This window comes from Ammospiza nelsoni, chromosome 2 (genome assembly GCF_027579445.1).
Source record: "Ammospiza nelsoni isolate bAmmNel1 chromosome 2, bAmmNel1.pri, whole genome shotgun sequence".
NCBI lineage: Eukaryota > Metazoa > Chordata > Aves > Passeriformes > Passerellidae > Ammospiza > Ammospiza nelsoni.
In genome coordinates, this window is record NC_080634.1 from 11,648,747 (window position 1) to 11,670,061 (window position 21,315).

The 21,315-nt window shown below is 38.0% G+C and overlaps 1 long non-coding RNA gene across 1 annotated transcript in view; it reads left to right on the plus strand.

The window, feature by feature from the left end:
• LOC132070226 (uncharacterized) overlaps window positions 1–21,315 on the plus strand; it is a 98,548-nt gene that overhangs the window by 44,535 nt on the left and 32,698 nt on the right. Inside the window, exon 4 of the long non-coding RNA XR_009417913.1 lies at window positions 15,590–15,652. This is a non-coding gene — a long non-coding RNA (uncharacterized LOC132070226). The remainder of the gene's footprint in view (window positions 1–15,589; window positions 15,653–21,315) is intronic.

Consider the following 21,315-nt stretch of genomic DNA (forward strand, 5'->3'; position numbering starts at 1 on the left):
TCATAATATCTGATTATTTTCTGGTGGTACATTACACTATGGGTTTGTACCTCAGCACTCTGCCATTGCGGGATGAGACCTGTAGGCTTGGGGGAACACAGAGTGGAGAAATGTGAAAACTTGCTTAAATATTAAAATATTCTGCATGGGTTAATACTAAATGAGAGGAAGAAAGAGCAGGAATGAAAATGATGTCTAATTGGGTGAAAGAAAACACATTGACATGTGCTGGCTAACACAGCAAAGGCTTTTGGAAGTTTAGGCTATCAAGAGGTTAATGTTTGATCCATGAGGGTTGGTATCTGTTTCAAGAGTAGTTCAGAAATGCCTGACAGATTATTTTAAGGTATTACAACCTACAGAAAAAGCCAGAATTTTCAACTCTTGGATTTTAATCAACTCAATATTTTATTTGGAAAGGAACAAAATGTCCAGAATACAGTATCCTTTTACCCTTCAGAGAGATTGTTCCCAGGGCAGATGGGGTTTTGGAGCATGTTTCCTTTGGTAGATGCTCCTCTCCCCAGAAAGGATTGTTGTACCCTGAAACCTGGGACCTTGTGTTCTCACTGGGTGATGCTGCACAGGTACCCAGACAAATTGCAAGCAGAATATACTCAAACAAAGATTTATACAGAGATTAAGCAAATTTAATTAAGGTAAAAAAGAAAAATAAATAATAAGAGAGAATAAAAAAAAAAGAAAAAAAAAACAAACTCCCCCCAAAATAAAACTGTATTATTTAGTGTCCAGGACAAAAAAGAAGCTGAAAATAGATAAGCAATAGGGCTGAAATTCCTCTGTAAATAAACACAAGCTAGAAAACTATGGATTATAAACATATGAAACATTTGAAAGGACTCTATCTATCAAATATAAACTGAGTTTTATGATATTTTACAACCCTCTGCAATTCTGATGCATTTCTGTGTCAGTTTCTGCAGGAAGGTGCAAGAAAATTTTGGGTTATAGCAATTGTGTTATTGAAGAAAATTTCTGAAGAATTTCTAAATTTATACACTAAAAATACCCATGCACAGTATGTGTTAAAGAAATGCCCAACTAATTAAATGGATAATTACTCATCTGTATAAGACTTTGAAATCAATTGATCCGTTTATTTTAATTAATGTCTAATAGCTTATAAATCTGTTACTTGCAAAATGAGCCTGAAGCCTGTTGAGAACAGGATGTCCTTGCATAATTTTTATTTTGTGTCACAGGTTATTTTGTAAATGTTGCAACTGTCTTTCACATGGCCATTACAGAGTTTAAGGTTATGTCAAATATCAAATGGATGTTTCATTTTGCAAATTTTCTTTAACTAGAAAGGGCACAGGACCTGAAATACAGTTTTCACCCTGCTATAAGTTTAAATCAGAGAATAATACACAGCTGGGATTTAGCCCCAGGTATCATATAAAAAATGTCCTGAGTTTTTTACCTAAATCAGTTTATGGAGGATCATGTTTTCACAAATCCTGAAAAGGCAAAGCTACATATTTTCCTAGTTGGAATTATTTGCTGATTTGAGTGACCTGAGATATTTAAGTGGTCAGATAAGAGTAGTTTAACTCAGACTACGGCTCGAAAAGGCATTCACACCTGGGGATGTTATCATCACAGTTTTTAAGCATCTTATGTGTATAGTACCCCTAGGAACACACAGTTTGATCTTACCTGAAGCAGGACTGGTTTCTGCATAAATATTTTTTTTGCACACTTTATGATTTACATTGGACAATATACTATCAGTAGTAGAATCTGCTTTCTTAACTGCATCAGCTTATCAATCATTCTTCCTCTCCAGAAGTGAGTTTTCTTAGTTGCAGTTTATTGCAGAACTACAGGGGTGCAATGTCCAATTCCAAAATCAGAAAATAATTGTATTACTTATCTGTAAAGAGCTTTTATTTTTTGCAGCACCCACAAATCCATCCTAGTCTCTTGTGTCCTCTGCTCCAGAACCTAATTCCCCTAATTGCAAAGAGAGCTTCATGAGAGAGAGATGGGTTGTGAGAGAGGTGAAGTATTTATTCTGTCATACACATAGGAATATTCTGTATGCCTCTCTTGTTATACTCAAGAGAGGAATGCATGCATTTCCTTGCCAAGCAATATTTTCACAGGGTTTCTTTCGCTACACACCTGTCTGAGTGCACACACACCCTGCAGTATCTACAGAGGAGCTCAGGATGGACCAGACACCTGTACAAGAGAGGTCACTGCTGGCAAGCAACACCTCAATATTCAAAGTAAATGGGGGCTTGGTCACACCACATTCAGTCAAAAGGTATTGACTTTTAGGAAGGAGTTGCCAAAATAAGGAAAGGAAATACTTTGTTCTATACAAAGTTGCAAAGTGCAATTTTTCTCCCACAGGGGGAAAAAAAAAAAAGGTTTTCAGAATGAAAATCAGAAAAAGAGGTTACAACAAAACAGCACTGTGGTAGGAAGCCTTTTTTCATTAAAATGCTATTTCTTGTGATATGCTTGGTTTGGAAACACTTCAAGATTAGGATTTACATTGTGACTGAAAATGCATACAAATACTGTATCCATTTTCTTTCTCATTATTAGGTATTTGCAGTATGTTGCCAAATCCTTTGAGGGCAAAGTAGTCCTTAAGCTTATTTATTTAGATTGGTGGTGTATTTCAGACCCTTCATTAGGCATCCAGATATACAGCCATGTCCTGAACAGGAAGGATTGCTGATACTTTTGAAGACAGATAGAAATGGAGGAGAAAATTCAAATTGACACTGCTCATGTCAAAAACAAATTTTTGCCATGTAGATAAGGAGGCAATTTATTAGGAGATCCTCCACATATACAGGAGAAGCCACTTGGCTAGTTATTTGAAACTTGTGCAAGTTGTCAGTAGACACCAGCATCATGTAATGATCTGAGGTATACAGTGACATATTGACAAATGTTTTAGTTCATCTTAATGCTATAGGTTGCTGTTTAGATCATCTCTAAAGACCTTGATAAAGTATTTTAAAGGAAATTTACTTCACTAATTTCTGTTTACATAATAGAACCCAATATCTGTTGTAGGTGGCTTTGATTTTAAGGCTCCCAAAGCTCTGCAGACTTGGTCACATTGGATGGTTCTTAAAATGTCAGTGAGAAGGCTAATTGTACAGATTAATAAAGGAGTAAGTGTTTGCATGATTAAGGCCTAGAGACATTATACAGCCCAACTCCTCTCCCAGAGCATGGAAATAAAAGATTATTCATACTGTGTGAAGAAAAGATTTCTGCATGCTCTGTGCACAGGTACATAGCATTCAAATTAATATAGCATATTGGCATTCCTTGGTAAAGTTTATTTCTCTTAAACTAGGAATAAAATTATTTACTGTGAGGGTGGCAAGGCACTGGAACACACTGTTCAGAGAAGCTGGGGATGCCCCATCCCTGGAAGTGTCTGAGGCCAAGTTGCATGGGCTCTGAGCAATCTGGTCTAGAGGAAGGCATCCCTGCCCATGGCAGGGGAGCTGGAATGAGATGAGCTTTCTATGATTCCATGAATTCACCATCCCATGACTATTATTAATTTTCTGAGGACAGAACTAGATTCTGCTTATAGAACTTAGCAGCATTTTAACGAAGGGGGTTGTTGCCTGCATGTTGCATTCTGCTTCTTTTCTGCTAGATAAAAGCTATCCAGAAACACATTCCACAAATCTGGTTGCTTGGTTTCATGCTCTGTGAGCATTGGTTACCATAGTGTTTTAGAAAAATACTTATTCAGGAAGCAGAAGCATGATCAAACATAGTCAGCTGGAGTTGTGGTGAATGAAAGAACCAACTGTTAACAAATTGAAAGCAATGCATTTATAGATTTAATGATTAGTAAACTTTCATTTCCTGCTACAATCAGAAAAGTGTAAAAAAGATGGTGGCATGTCAGTAAGTCCAGAAGTATTCCTCTATGTACCCAGCAGCTGCCAACCCTTTGAATAAACCTCCTTATGATTGTCCTGTGACTGTTGTAAACTGATTCTCTTCAGCAACCAAGCCTTTCTGGAAAACAAACCAGACAGTTCCCTCCACCCAAACTGTAAATTTTTCTGTAGATACCTATCTCTGAGCCACTGGAACAAGCCCTGCCTCCCAGCTTTTAAGCCAGGATATACTTGGTAGTGATCAAAAAGTGTTTTATTCATACCAGATTCCTCTTGTCCAAATTTTACTTTACATGTTTTTGTTGTAATGAAAAAAATGCAAATTCTTGACTTTGATCCCAAAGACCTAGGTACTGTGCAAGTTTAACATAAAAAGCCTTTAATGTTCTCAAGTTTATGCAGTCTGTGTAAGCTAATGGTTCAGAATTCCAGACAGAAGTTAAAAGGCAACTGAGGACTCTTGTCACAGTTTGAAACAAGAAATAAAGGTCTTCTATTTATTATTAGGAAAGAAAAGAACATCATTTAGGTACATGATGCTTGTTGGTCCTCTGAAATCTCCTTTGTGCTGGTCATTCATCCAGTACTGAAAATTTCAAACCAATGACTAACCTACTGTGCTGTCTGGTTTTGCTAATGGTTCAGCATGTTTCAGGTTCTTCAATAATCATTCTGTGCTTATTTTTGTGTCACCCTTTGCCCAAGCTCAGCTTTGCTGTTGAGTGTGAACTAGAGCAATCTCTTCAAGTCAGATGTGTTTCCAGCTACACTGTGGTAATCTTGGCTGTGATGAGGCTCCTGTCTCTCCACCAAATAGAAAATTTGGATATTAGCATGAAATTCACAGTGTGTGAATGTATCTGGGAAAGAAGAAATATGTAATTCATAAAATTCAATGAGCTGTGGAATCACAAGTTACATGAATTCACGTATCATTACGGAATTTGAATTCTTTCACTAATGTACACATAATGTTTGATGTTTGTGTGGTTATTCAGGATTTTCTGAGCAAATATTTTTACCTGATTGGCCAAATTAAAACCTGAGGGCAATAATTCCTTTGGTTATAGGAAAAAATAATTAGAAATATTTTGTCGAGTACAGAACTTTATTCTGATAGAGATGGATAAACCAAGTAACCAAGGATCTGGTAGCTAAGATACTCAACTGATTGCATGATAGCTGATCCCAGTGCTGATTTGAAGATCCTGTATGGGAAGATGTGAAAACTCTTGTGGAAGGAAGTCTGCTTGTACACAGGAATATTGCTAAAATGTGTAAGGCAAAAGCTAAAGAAATGCCCTGATATGACTGCACAACGTGAACTTCACAGGGATAGTGTGGAACTGTAATTTGATAAAAAGATAAAAGACTCTCCTATGAGAAAAGGCTGAGAAAAATGAGCTTGCTCAGCCTGGAAGAAAGAGGGCTCTGGGGTAACTTATTTGTGGCCTTTCAGCACCTGAAGGAAACATTCAAAAAAGATGGTCAGAAACTATTTACAAAGGCCTGGAGCAACAGGCTAAGGGGGAATGGCTTCAAACTGACAGAGAGTAGGTTTAGATCAGATATTAGGGAGAAATTCTTCTCTCTGAGGGTGGTGAGGCCCTGGCACAGGTTGCCCAGAGAAGCTGTGGCTGCCCCATCCCTGGGAGTGTTTAAGGCCAGATTGGATGGAGCAACCTGGTCTAGTGGAAGGTGACCATAACAGGGATTTGGAATGAGATGATCTTCAAGGTCCCTTCCAGCCCAAACCATTCTGTGATTCCATGATTTTGAGTTATATTGCACTAAATTTTCCCCAAAGTTAGTATAATTAGTATATCTTTACTCAGAACATGAATTTTCCCTTATTCCTGTGAATTATCCTTTCCAAAGAGCACGATATCTTTGTGATGACACCCACCAGCCATTGCGTGTCTTTTTATATGTTTGATTTTGTCAGAAAGAGACAGTTTATTGAAAAAAAACCTGCTTATATTAACAGCATTCCCTATTGGAAAACGGGATTTTAAAAGACACTGCCTATATATTTTCAACAACCAAAGTTAATTTTTGTGTTTCAAATAACTTTTCAGCCTGTAAACTATATTTAGTGTATAAATAGTTCCCCCTCCACAAGTCAATAACCTGTAAATTATACATGTATAGTGGAAGTAGGAGTTAAGATCCAGAGTCCTCTCTTCCCTGCCTTTGATCACTCATAGCCTGCTCAATCTTACAAGAAGGCTCCGTGCCTTTGATCTCCTCTGCCTCTATCTCTGTTGTTCAGGTTAGCTGGGGATGTTGATTTTGAATTGTGGGTTTTGCTCACAAAATTAAGTCAGTTCAAACTAAAAATAACTGCAAATGTAGCTGTTTGCACTAAAACCACTGAAGAAGTCAAAATCTAGAATATTTAAATAGAATATTTAAAACATTTCAATGTATGAAGCATTAATTTCTTTAATATAAAAGTACTTTAAGATCTAGGTTTGAGGGATTGTGCTGCTTGGGGTGAGAATATTTTGCAGAATCAAGAATTCACAGTAGGGAAATTGAGTAATGCTATATTTAAAACTTTTCTGACCATTTTCACTTCAGAACTACTTGATACTTTGGTCTGCTGAATCAAAAACACACCTTGCATTGGACTATAATGCACATGTTCTCTCTTTTCAACTAAGAGACCTGAGCAGTTTTTTCAGGCTAATAGAACTCAACCTGCTGGGAATGTAACCCAGCAAAGTGCATACACAGGTCCCATATTTTTTTGTGTAATTAAAATAAGAAAATGTGTGGTATATTTTTGGATGTATATGTATATACATCTACCACGAAAACATCATGATGTTTTGGAAGGCACTGTCTGGAACTGTAGGAGTAAAAGGACCTAGAGATACATGCCATTTCCTTCTTGAAATAATTAATTATGTTTCAAAAATTTGAATTTTCTCTTTTTTGCCAATGAACTCTGCCATACTGAGGTGTAAGACTGTGTCATTTATAGCAGTCAGGGGATAGGTGACACACAGCTTGTGTTCTACTTTTGGTTCAAGGCAGCTAAGCAAAATGATCCTCTTAGATAACATTTTATAAGATTTTAAGGTATGAGCAGCCAGGATTCATACATGTTCATAGAGGAAAAGTATGAAATAAAAATTTTCACTCTTTATCAGTGACAGATAAATCAATGGTCCAAAGAAGGACCCTTTAATATCTTCTATATTACAGTCTTTATTCAGGGAAGAATGAGTCCTAAGAAAAATAAGTGGCCTTGGGGGACCCTTGCTACATAAGTGGGCAGAAGGGAGCAAGAAGTCATCTGGGCTTTGTGTTGAGTTCTATCTGTGCTGTCCCAGGCCCCTGAGGATTTTTCCTCCTGAAGCTTGGGAGAGGATTGTTGTTGTGATGGTGTTCTTTGCACACGTGCATGAGCTCAGAGCAGCATTGCTGCTGGTTTTGAAGGGGATCATTGGGATGGGAGCTATACTGGGACAGGTTTAGGCACTAGGCATGCTGCTAAATCAGGAATCCATAAAAGTTCCTGGCTTCCTTTCTGGTTATACTTGTCCTTGTTTTGAAGACATGTTTGGAAAAGACAGGCTGTGCTTTGTTTATCACAAGTAGAAGGCATGTAAGGAGGATTTGTTGTTTACCCTCTTTGCTAGCTGATATTCTGTGTGCACTGTCTTCCCACTCTAATGACCAGGAACTATACCAAGTCATCTTCAGATTTCAATTTTCAAAGGTAATGGTCAAGTTGGTGTAAACTGTGTGGGTGTTATTTAGAAATTATCTAATTCAAGGTAGTACTTGTGATTCAGTGCAGTGTACTTATTACTGAGCAGAGTCAGTATTCTGTGCTCAGTATTCTGTGCTCAGTACAGTAATGTTGTTTCTGAAAACAAGTTAATCTTTGGCTCCTTTGCCTCTCAATCTGGTAAAAACATTTAACTGCCATGCTACCCAGAAATTTTGAGGAGTGATGTGCTAAAATCTTTTAAATTTAGGGGAAAAAATAGATGGTTCAGATTTTTTCATCCACTGAATGGCGATGATAATGCTCAGTAATATTTGCACTTAATCCTAAGAGACAAACAAGATAAAGTGAATGTAAGTGTTTTTCTACATCTAAGTCTGGGTATATGTGAGGGGATTGGATGTTTTATCTCTTGCTGTGAACTTAGTGTTTCTGGAGTGAGAGTAGTGAAATAAATCAGAGCTGGAACAAGTATGTTGAAGGAAATGTCTGTGGCAAAGATCTTCCTGGCCTCAGGTTTGGATTGATAGAACACCATGGCATTTTTACTTAACTGAGCCACTGTGTTGTTGCTTGTGGAGAAAGGGACATATCTCCTTGTGCCTGAATTATCACCTGTAAAAGACTAAAAGTTTTTCTAAGGGATGGTGAGTAGCCATAGAGCCTGGCTTTTGCTTGGGCCTCACTATGAACTCACCTCCAAACCAGCTCTCCTGCAGCCATGCTGTTTGTTCTACCACAACTGTGCTTCCTTGTGGAGAAGAGAAGGGTGTCTCCTGTTTGCTCCTGGTACTTTCTTTATACAATGTGAGAGTTACTGAAAAAGGCTCATCTGAATTTTCAGTAGTGGTTTAATTTCATTTTATTTGTACCCTTTGTTATTTATGAATATCTGCACCCTTAAGGGAAAAGATAATCTTTAAAAATCCATGAACAAGACTTTTATTGCCTGAACAAGAGTCCTGGATGTGCATTATTCAGTTTTCCATTGCTATGTGTTTCTAAAGACTGTCTTAATCCAGTGGCAAGGCAGAAAGAAGATTGTGAAGAGCTGGTACCCAGCCATACAGCCATAGGCCAAAAGTTAAATAAGTTTCAAACAACGCAGTGAAAAGTTTAGAGGAGAAGGAATTTAAAACAAAATTGTTCATGGAAATTTCAGGAAGGGGAAATTACACTTAAATTTAAAAGGAATGACATCTCTGGCTCTTACCACAGAGCATCTTGCTTAAGTCTCTTAATTCGGTGCTGTTAACCTTAAGGCAGAAAAAACCAGAAGGCATAGTGCCATTTGGGGATAAAATTAAAGTAGCTAGCAGATGATAACTTTTAATTTGCATGCATTTTATAAATAATTTTTGTCACCTCTGTACACTAGGGCCTTTGAGAATGTGATCTGCAGAGCAAGACCATTTAGTTCTAATGTGTTATGCTGTGCAATATAATATGTTAAAGTTATCCAGAAATGTGCAATATACCCAGCACTTGCATGTCCTCTTCACTTTGTGCATTTTCAACTTTTAACTTGTATTTTTAAAATTTTAAACTTGCTAGTTTTGTTTTCATGTTCAAGAACAGCCATGTAAAGAGCAGAGATTCCCTTTGTACCTATCCCTTCACACCAGCATGGCTGTTGCATTTCTTTCCCATTCTCTGTCAGATTTTCTGTCATATCTTTTGTGGGTTGCCACACCCAGGGAATACTCTGATTTTTCCTTTCCTATTGTTTAGCCTTTTAACCTGAGAATTTTGGGGTGATGGTTGTTCTGTGGGAATTATATTTGCAATTATATTTGTCTGTGACCAGAAACCCACGGCACAGCCCAGGTTTCCCGTCCTTCTTGCATTCCTCTTGCTGCCTCCTGAGCAGAGGAAGGATCAGTGCCCTGCTCTCCCAGGGAGAGGTTGTTTCTGTGCAGCTTCCCTCCACCCGGCCTCCCTGCCTCCTCCAGCTGTGCACGAGCAGGGCCAGGCACTCCCACAGACACAAGTTCTTGGTTCCCTTTGTGCTGCCTGTGAATTAGTTCATAGGCAAAGCACTCTGAGGTTCATCTACATCTCTAATTGTTGTTAGGCACATATGCAAGTGATATTTTAACAGCTTTTAAAAATCCTTCTTGAATATTGGTGAAGTCGGTACTCATTATTGTGGGCTAGCCACATGTTGAAGTGTTTTTCCACACATGGAAAATAAAAAAAAGACTGTAGGATGCTGTGCCTGTCACCCCTCAAAAGCTACTTCTCATATTTGCCCAGTTCAGACTGTCTATTATTTGTAATTATTGGCAAATATCCTTTTGAGATCTAAAAGTCAGACTGTTCTCTTGTCCTTTTCACATATCACAATTGAATAGCAGTAGCAAATTTGAGCAGGATATTAATTCATTCTTGTTTAGTTGGAGGTTTCTACTCAATTCTACCGAAACCCTTATTTTTCACCATGGTTCAAAATGCACCTGGGTATATGGGTATATGCGTGGTTCTGTTGGAGATGTATTACACCCTAAACATTTTTATGGTTAATAGTAAAATCTAAGGTGGGATGAACTGAAGTCCCAGGTGCCCTATTAGAAAAGAAAAAAAGTAAAAATTTGGTTTGATTTTTGTTCAAATCAATAAGAAAACTGCTAAAGTGATAGAAATTGAAACTCAAGTTTCAGTTTCTACAGAACTGTCAATTATAGACATTTGGCTGAATTTTCTGAGCCTGTAAATTTAATTTATTTCTAAATAATCTCAAAGATATGTTATTAAATCTCAAAGACCTTTATGGATGAATCTCCTCTTGCTTCGTTCTTGTGGCTGAGGGGTAATGACACACAGAGCTTGTTTGTGGTCCTTGGAGGTCACTGTGATCCCTGTGGTCCAAGCCATGGGTCTTGAGGCAAGCAGCTGGAGTGATAAACAGCATTTCCACTTATCTCCTTGTGGCACCTGGTCAGACATCTTTAGTTCATAGGGAAAAGTAAAGGGAGTCTGGATTCAAAGCCATGCACATGGCATTGCAGTCTGGAAGACCATTTGAGAGAGTTTACACCATGTCACTGCATCAGAGGGCTTTCCTCCAGCTGCCTGCTGGCCCTTGCAAACCTCCAAAGCTGGAAAAGAGGCAAATTAAGCCATGAACTGATTTTCTGGAGCCATAGCAAGCTTCTCTTCTGACTGACAGCTCCCACCAGCTGACCAGAGTGAGGCTGACCCCATGAGCACTGGCTCAGCAGACAGAGCAGGGTCACTTCCATCCCCTAATGTTGTACCTAACACCTCCTCCCATCCCCTTGCCCCTGCTGGGCTGGAGTGGTTGCACCTTCTCCTTATCCTCTGGGTCCCACCAGCAACGCCACCACCATCTATAGAGGCTGCTCCAAGTGTTCTCCCCCTCCCAGTCACACTTGCCTGCCCAGAAACTCAGGTCCCAGCCTCCAGGATGTGCCAGGAGCAAGGCAGACTGTGATCTGTGCTACCATGTGCACTGTCCTAGTCCCAGCTGGATGGCAGCCTCAGGACATTGCTCTGAGGGCTGCACCACCATCATAACAATCTCCCTCCACTTCAAAGCCCCCTTTCTCACACTTCCTTCCTTTGGTAATGAACCTTCAATTTCCTCCAGGTAAATAAAGTGCAACTGGAAAGAACTGTAAAACAAAACATAAAAGTAGCCGAGCTGGAGAGTTATAGCCTGCAGTGTATCTGGGAATGGGTTTTCCTGTCCTCACACTGCAGTTTCTAGCCTGTTATCTCCTAGTTTGTTTGCCTTTTTGTCCCAGATTTTACCTATAAGATTCTCTAGCACGCAACTTTCAGAGGAGCCTTTGGAGACATGCTAATAGGTAGGGAGACTCCTCCCACAGCTCCATTTTTATTAATGGGAGGATCAGAGAAATTGCCACGTTTCTAACATTGCTTTTTGCAGTAGCTATTAAAGTTCATGGTGTAGAAACAGTAAACTCATTTGTTGACAACACAAAGCTCTGAGGTCAATTCTTCTGTATGAGGTTTTCAGGTGCTGGGAGAGCATGTTTGTTGCTTAGTAGGTTATGTGGTATTTTCATTTGGAAGTGACATTTTCCGTGACATTTTACTGTAGAACAATAGCTGGGCAAAATCGAAATTTCAGGTCTGTAGCAGAAGAGTAATGTCTATTACTTAGTCTATTTAGTAACTTGCATCATTTATAAATTCTGCCTGATTGCATCTTTTTTCACAAAATCCGTTTTGAAGGAGGGAGGGTGCTGACTGGTTTCAAATGTTCTGGTTTGCAAACTTGCAGACCAGCTGTCCTACTCGCTGGTGAAGATAAGAGGGCTCAGATGAAGAGTTTTGTGTTGCTGGAAACACAAGCAATTTTCTCAGGAGACTGCTTTGAGGGAGATTGCAGCCCCACCGTTACTGGTGGGTATTGCCGCGTGCATGTATAATTTGTGTTAGATAAAATCAGGAAGTAATAAAGACAGGTAAAAAGAAGACATGAGAGATCTGCTGTGTAGGGTTTTTTCCTTTTCTTATTTTTCTTAGGGAGAAAAAAATATGTCCAGGGGAAGCCACATTAATCTGGGGAGAAGCGAGTGCTGCTTTAAATCAGAAAACTTGTGTTATACCAAGTGCTTTATTTTGGGAACCATTTCAGTATGTTATGAAGGAAAGTTGCAGACTAGGCATGTTTACTAGACCTTTAATTGCTACATTTAGGAGAAAGGCGTTTTTTTTTTTTTTCTTCTACCCTTCCCCCTCCCCTTTTTAACAACAAGAAGCCAGAGTTTGCTGTGCAAATGAAGCAGGCTTTGCAAGAATCAGATTCACTTTGGACGACTCTTCACATTCCTCGTCATCATTACATTAGGCAGCACAATTCCATCTCTGGTTGTTGGGCAGAAAAAGTGGGCAGCCTGCCAGGTAGACGTTTCCATGGCTCCCAACCCCCAAAGGTGATGCGTTTTTCAGCTAATTCAATGAAGAGTGGGCTGAACTTTGGGTATAAACTAGACAATAGCTGCCTTCGCAGTATCAGCAGAATGGTTTATGGGAATGCACTCCACATTTGGCAGAGCATCATGTGACCTTACGGCTGAGATTTTGTGATGGTGCCAACGGAGACTTGGAAAGCGGTGCCCGTTCTGACTTTTTATCTCTTTTCTTACATGGCTCAGAAAATGGTGGATCTTAATACTTGACTTTAGCCAGACTCAGCAAGCAATTGAGCTTTGAAGCACAACTTTGCCTTTATTCTGGCTTTTTTGGCACACCACCAGGAGGCTGTCCCTTTCACGCCTGATAAATTCTGCTTCTTATCTCCAGATAGGAAAAAGAAAGAAAGAAAATATAAGCAGAATAATTATACTTCATAACTGCTTTTTAGAACTGCACGTTTTCTTTTTTTATTGGTGATGTGTAGTTTAGAGCAGCCTTCCTGAGTGTCTGAAGGATAAATTTTTTTTTTATTTATTTTTCTGGGTTTTCTTTTCTTTTTGTTGGTTTTTTTTTTTTTTTTCTCCTTCTGTTTAATGAACAAGCGTTTGAACTGGGCAAACGGGGCGACAGCATTGAACATGAGATCATTGCAGCCTAGTGTAGCAAACTGGCACCCTGCCTTTTCACCCCTTTGCTCCGGCACATTTGTGCAAGCCCCATTTATAAAACCGGCGCAGGGGCGAGGTGAATTTTCTGGTCTCTCCCCACCTCTTGTCCTGGGCAGGCAGTTGCAGCAAGGATTGGTGCAGCTTTTGCGCAGTGCTTTGTGCCTGGAATTCCGAGAAGAGCGAGAGAGAGAGAAGACGGGCATCCTGGTCTTCTTCCGAGAAAAAACATGAGCCCTAAGAAGAAGAGACAAATCTGAGTTTGTCCTACATACAAGAGTACAGAAAAAAAAAGTGACTCTCCTGCTTCCAAAAAAAAAAAAAATCTGGCATGTTTCACTACAGAGGCATCAGGACGTGTTAGAGCTTCTTAAAACAGTGTAACAAAATGAGCACAGGAGATTGTTTCTTTAAGTAAAAACAAAACAAGAAAAAAGAAAGATGGAACTAATTTTTTGTTTGTTTGCATGGTTTTTTCACTATTGCTCACATAGCAGTATTTGGCACTGGGTGAACACGTACCTTTCATATCAGGTATAGCTTCTGTTTCTTTTTTTCCTCTTTTTCTTTTTTTTAAGCCGTTTTAAACGTGTTGTTCTGCAACTGAGTTCTTGTGTCTTAATTTTAACGTAGTCTTCTCTTCACACTTTTTAAAACTAACTTTTTGGGGGTGTGTTTGATCTAATGCTGCTAAAGATAGAAAGTAAACAACAAATCGAGGTTCTGTAGAAATAAATGGTTAGGCACATTTTGTCTTAGCTAAGCACTGGAGTTATGTAAAGACCTTAATGTTACATTTACTCAGTCTAAGCTTTGGTTATCTCTAAGAAAGTTGTGGGTATTTAGATCTGGTTGCTAAGGAAATTAAATTCTTTTTTTGCAGTGTGACTCATGCTTTCAGTTTCTAAAGAGGAGAAGTGGAAAAAAAATTGTGTTAAGCTGCAGGAAAGGATCGCTCTTGTAGCCTGTATATTAAAGTTGTAACTGAGTTAATTCAAATATGAGTTTCTTACAGTTTATATCTAAATCTGTTACAAAGAAATCAGTGTGATAAGCACTGGAATAAAAGGCACATTATTGGGACATTCATGAAGCACGCCTGGTTTGCAGCCAGTAGCAGTAACTATTTCAAGATATTTGGAAAAGGAGCACTTGTCCAGGAATAGCTGAAAACAGTATTTAAGATACCCATTCAGGATGTTTGTGATGAGTGCGTGTACAGTTGAAGTAAGTTTTGAGCATATGACGCTTTAGTAGAGCCTTTTACTTAAGGCATTTGTCTGTCTGTTGTAACATATTCTTAAGCAATTAGAAGAGTATGTAACAAAATTCATTCTGACTGACAGATTTTGAAAATCTTGGCCAAATCGGTGTTTTACGTAGTTTGGATTATTTTTTTTATTATTATTATCTTAGTCTTTTTAATTTATGTTAAAAATACAGATGTTCTTAGCTAGAAATGACTTGGAAATTACAGCATCTCTTTCATCAGAAACTCTTACATTTTTTGGGTTTTTGTCAAAATATTAATGATATTTTCATCTATAATAAAAGACTTTATAAATATTCTTTATGAAATAGATCAGTTTTAACATGTTCTTCACTTTTTATGCATTACTGAGTAGAGAGTAATTTCTAAGATTATAGATTATATGATTATAAGATTATATGCTAGTTTTGCTACTTTATATTTTTGTTGTTCTGCAATGAATTCTGGGAAATTGCTGAATAGAGACCTTATATATATATATATGACACATACACCTCCATATACCCATTTTCAACCAGAAAGTGTTTCTTAGGCTTATGGTGATATTGCCCTCCCATATACTTTGTTGGAATAGTTTTGTTTGTCATTGATACCTAAGCCTGTTGAGAAACCAAGGCTTGCATTAGCTTAAAATAACTTTGCAAATTTCTCTATCTGGTCAGACAATCCCCCAATCCCCCCTACCAATAAGTTTTTGCAAATGTTTCTTAATTTTAGCCACTTAGTTTATGCCCGTATTTTTCTGAAGTTCCATACCTAATTACCTCATTGTGTTCACTGCTTGATAAAAAGTACTTCCTTTTGTTAAGTTTGCTCCTTCTCTTCTGAAATTCCTAATAGAAATTAAGTATTTTCAGGTTAAAAAAAAGGCTAGAAAATAATAAAAGAAAGAGTCCCTTTTCCAAAGCATGCATGTTCACAGCATGTCTTCCCATGGCCCTGAGGAGGGGCCTCAGCACTGTCGGGTTTTTATCTTAAAAGAATAATTACTAATTTTGTGTCTATTTCATGTTCAGAAAACACTTGACATAAAACAGATTTTTCAAAATCTTTCTCTCACTATTTTTGTTTGGTTTTGTTTTTATTTTAGTGAAAGAAAAATTAAAATGAAAAAGGAAAATGAAGAAGTTAATGATACCAGATTTCAGCGAAGGTAATACAATGATCTTAAATAACTTTTTTTTTTTTTTTTTTTTGGTTATACAGTAAAGTGATTGGCAAGAACATGAAGCAGTTTAAAAAATATTTCCTTAAGACAGCCTACAAATATAATTTCAGAGATGTGCATTAAACTTTTGCTCTCATTATTTGCCGTTGGGAATGTTGCAGATTGTGTAGCTGTAACTGCATAAAGATGTAGCTTTATACCGTATGTTTACATGAAGCTTAAGAATTAACTGAAAAATCAAAACATAATTTGTTCTTTGATTAGGCCTAGCAGATATATAAGATATATAATATATAAGACATGTATTTACTAATATACTCATATTACTAATGTATTTATAGTACATATATCTACTTTCTACTATGTAACTATAATGCAGTGACCAATCATTTTTCAAATATGAAATATATCTTCTATTCACAAAAATAAAAAAGAAAGAAAAAGGGAAAAGCAATTTTATAACACTACAATCATTCAGTAAGTTGTATAGGCAGTCTGCATACTCATTTCTGATACTAAGATAACTATTCTAGTTTGAGGGCTTGTCTCTACATATTCTCTACAGTGTCAGCAGAATGCAGTTATAAAAATATCATTCCTTCTGAATGCTGATGTGTTGCATAGAAAGTGAAAGCAGGTTTAAAAGAGACTTTTCTAGAAAATAAACTAAAGTTATTTTAAAATGCAAGAGGGTATGAACATGCAAGATTTAATTCACTAATTTAAAAAAGAGAAGGAAATGGTAATTCACTAATATTCAGCTGTCATTACTGAACCAGAAATACATGTTGAATTCTGCAAGAAAATGAAACATTGACTTGGTAAAAAAACTTTGCTATTGACAAACATTTATTCTCTTGAAAAGTATTTTGCCCAAATAACAGTGGCAGAATTAGGACTATGGTGAGAACTAGAAGAAGGAAGGCATTAAAATTTTATTCAGATACAGATTTCAGTTACCTGCTTAGATCAAAAGACACCTTTATATATGGTGCCTGGTTTTAAAATTATACCTGCATCTCACGGATGTATTTTACAAATGCCTTTGCATTCATATTGTTGCAAGTTATTCTGATGTGTCAGGCGTTGTGCTTAAAGGTGCAGTGTTTTTCAATGTTTTTGGTTAGAGTATGAAAGTTATAAAACTGGGTCTGTGTGTCACCCTTCTGAATTACTGGGTTTTGCCCCAAAGAAGCTGTTTTCAGTCTGTTGTTTAGGGTACACTACATTAAGTGTGGGATAATTTTTAGTGGGTTGCTTGCCCATCAGAAGAAGCATGGATTTGTTGAAGGCGTTAACCCTGACGTTTTGCAAGATTGCATTTCCACTTGCATTCTCATTACTAGGGAATTGCATTGATGGGAAGGTTAGTGAATAAAATATACAAATTAACTTCTTTGCTTTGCTTGGTGGCTGTTATCCAATCAACAAGTTATTGTCAAGCTGCCCTTTAGTTGTGGTATTATATGAAGAAATAGCTATGCAGTTATCACAATGTTGTATAGGAGCAGCACTCCACTGTGCCTTGTTGCATCTCAGATTTGGTGGGGTGAATTTTATTTTGAATTGTAGTACATGATATGAGCTCAGACATGAAGGAAAACCCTTACTGTTCGCTTCTATGACATGTCCAGTTTTTGATTCCAGTTGAGCACACCATAGTCAGATGCAAGTTGGGAGTTGAGGGTTCATCAGTAAGGGAAACAGCAGACAAAAGCACATTAGTTCCAGCTGAAGACAGAACAATCTCTTGCCGTTAAACTGTTAAAAAAAAAAAAAATCCTTCCCTTTTCAAATAGAAAGCATTTGAAACAAATCTTTGGCTTGTTTGTTGCCTCCACCATTTATGCAGTTAAGCTTGGAGGAGCCTTCTTTGCAATAGATGGTAATGATTTCACTCCTGGGTACTCGTTCTCACATCGCGTGGTATGTTTGTTTGTTTGAAGTCTGCTGCAGTCCCTGTAAGAGGAAAGCCCTAAGCAGCCATGCCAATTGGCATAAACCCGTAGATCCGATCTTGTGTTGAAACGCACTGCACAAGCTCGCTTCTATGGGTCTGTGTCAGTGTGGTGATCTGGCAAAACTTCACGCAGCACCCACTGCAGTGGTGTTTGACAGCAAGCCCAAATGAGGGTACAGAACCATGTGATGATTCTGAAATTCTTCTCTTGTCCATTGCCTTCCAACCTAATTAAGGGATTTGTTCTTTTAGAGGTTGCTTTAAGCATCTTTGGCTTAATATCTTGTTAAAATTTAGAAAGAGGCGTGAGGGAACCGTAGGGTTTCCAGTGAGGGAGTGTAGTATATACAATTTCCTGGCCTTATTAAATATGCCATTCCATGGTTTTATACTCAAAAACAAAGAAGGCATTTATATTTTATTCTTATTTTAAAGTAACACCAAATACTTATTTATTTCCAGAGATGTTCTGGGTTTTCACCATCCCTATCAAATATGTATGCATATATATACGCACACAGCACACGTATATATCTTTATACATATGTAAACAAGATAGTACAGAAGTTCTACTTCTGCAGTGGAAAAATCTATCTAAGAATATACCTTATGGTCTGAAAAGTGGGAAATAACTGCAGTGGAAAGCCTCCCCCCATGGGAAATATGTAGGCCAGTGGCTGCTGTCACATTTCAAAGAAAGGCTGAAGAAATGAAGAAGACTTTATGGTCACCGTCGGAAGCTGTGTGCATCCGGGTTGAGGTAGTAGGTTGTATGGTTTAGAGTTACACCCTGGGAGTTAACTGTACAACCTTCTAGCTTTCCTTGGAGCACACTTGAGCCATCGAGGAATTCATCACCACTTTAATCTGATCAGGGAAAGTATGCAAGAAGGTATTGTTTCATAGCTGTACATAATGATCACTCTGAGGCTTTATTGATGTTGAAATAGTCCTGATGACTTGATTATTTCATTTAAATCCTGTTATGAACAATGCTGACACATTGCCTTAATGGACTGTGACTACGTACTGCAGACACTTAAGGAAAGAATGATGATTATTTTAATACCATTAACAGAAAATATTTAAAATTTATTTTGGTTTATAAACTCAGGAAAATACCAAGTATTGAATGCTTTTTTCTTTTTTTAGGGAATAGCTTGTCCTGTACATTTTTTTGTTGCTGGCTATATAGGTCTATATATTCTTGAAAAAGGAAAAGAACATTTGCTTTTATCCTTAAAATGCTTTCCAGAAAATATTGCATGCTACTGCTTGGATAACAGTGGCAATGTCAGAAGTTGATGCTGGTCTTCCCTGGATTTATGGTATTATTTCTTTGTGCCTGAAGAACTCAATGTTATGAGCACAGATCCAAATGACCTTCAGGCCCACCTGTGTTTCCCCCTTCCTGTGACTCACTGTCTCAGCCCAGCCCCACTCTGGGGTCTCAGCACCTGTGTCCTTACACAGCACATCAGAACAAATGTCAGGCCAGGGTCAGACCTGACCCAAAATGCCCTCGTCTGTTTCAGTCCTTGATTCATCTTTCTAGCTCAGCAGGACTTGGAGAAGTCACACTCCCTGTGCAAATGGTCTCCAAAACACTGGAAACTAAACTGCCCCCAGTATCAGGTCCCAGCACTGGGTGCCTCCACCCATGTGGGATGGGTGCCATAGACAAAATTACCCCTCCTCAATCCTGGTGTTCTATCTGCATGCCTTCTGCATGCTGCTTTTTCTTCTGCATGTTTTTTTTTTTTTTTTTTTTTTTTTTTTTTTTTTTTTTAAGGAAATACCAGAATGAACCAAGAAAAAAAAAAGATCCCCATCTGACTCTGGAGACAGAATTAGGCTTATGGAGGTTTATGCCCCAATTTGTGTGACCCCCTTTCATTCTGGTTTGCAGCCTTCCTCATCCTGTCTGGAAAAACAAAGACATGTCCCTTAATATGTACCTCCCATGAGCAAGTATCCCGACAAAAAGAGACAAAAAGAATGAGTGTTTCCACTCCTAGAAACAGCTATGAAGAGAGAAAAGAGCTGTGCCTTTAAATTCACCATGATTTTTTAAGTGAGGGCTACTTCTGGAGCTGACCTCAAAGATGGGGCCTCCCCAGTGAGATGGAACAAACATTATTGCCAAAGTCAGAGCATCTGCACCAGACAGTGATGCTTGTTCCATAATAGCTGGGAAAAAAGAGACACTGTATTTTTCCACATACTTTTCCATAAAAAGTGAAAAGGAGTATTATTTTCAAGAATAATTTGTCATTAAAGACAGCAGTGGTGATAATTTTGCTGGAAAGTGACTTAGGTTTGTTTACGTGCTCTGCAAAAGAGCAGAGCGCAACACCCCTGTGGGGTTGTGGTCAGGGACAGATCAGACTCCTGTGGGATGAGGAGAGGGTGAAATGTGACTGTTCCACAGAGGGGTGACAGATCTGTTCTGGGAGCTGCCAGGTTAGGAGCAAACAGTTCTCCTTTCAGGGTGTTTGGAAACCCTGAATTTCTGACTTTACTTTTATTGGAGGTAAACATAACAAGATGTTTGATATTTCCAATGTTTAGTTGTTTTATGTTTTGCATCAGCAAGGACAGTTAAGAATGTTTGTTTTAAGTGGATTTGAAGGTTGATTGTATTTTGGTTGTGTTTTCTTCCCATGTCTGTGTACTAAAAAAATCACTTGCTCACAGGTCCCTATGTTTGTCTCCTACCAGCTTAAGGTTTACTTGAACCCTCTTCTAGATAAGGAATAACAGGAGGAGATGAAAATGGATTTAGTTTATCTTTTTAACAGCACTTATTTGCAGTGATTAATTTTTGTGATAGGAAATTGATAAAGAGGATCTGCATGACAGGTGGATCCACACTGAATATTAAGCCTGTCTCAAAGTATATGGGACAGAGGAGAGATGAGGTTGAGTGAGTCAGAATTGCTCCTTGCTGATGGAAAATGCTTAAGGGAGCACTGGCTAAATGGGAGGATAGAGGGGAGACCTCCATCAACCAGTGAAGCCTAACAGGGACCACTCACAATCTGAGTAAAAACTGCAATATCCTCTGTGGATTCAAAAAGACTCTGATCACCAGTACACTTTCTTTTGTTATTTTATTTTTTTTTTTTTGCTTTTGTAGTTTAAGTTCACTGGGAAGAAACATTGTAATTGCTGGTTTCTGCCAACAGAGCAACAGGTGTTCAATCCTTTTGTATTAATTCTTCAATTAGTTGCAAAATAAGGGGAATTGTTTATACTAAGCTGAACTGAATAGAAATGACTGATGCAGAAAATGTGGGAATGTTTCATCTGTCCTTCAAAGGCATGATAAATTTGTAATTCTATCAGGCCTGGTTGCAGGTTGCTATGCAAATTTTCATGGCAGCAGCATCACCAGCTTTAATGAATATACATTTTCTCTATTTCTTTCTCTGTTCTTTAATTTAGGTTTTTTACCCTGTAATATGCAGTACATTGTTTTGGCAACAGTTATCAAGTTACAAGCAAAAAATGAATGAGACTGTGAGGTAATTTTGAAGTGGATTAAGGTAGAGAATGAAAAACAAAGAGGGGGAAAAAAGCTCTATTAAGAACAGCTGGATGGAGTTAGGTCTTCTGTGATTTCATTTTAAAGTCATAAAGCATATTGTCTGTTTTAAGTAAAGTCTGACATATTTTTCCTTTGCAG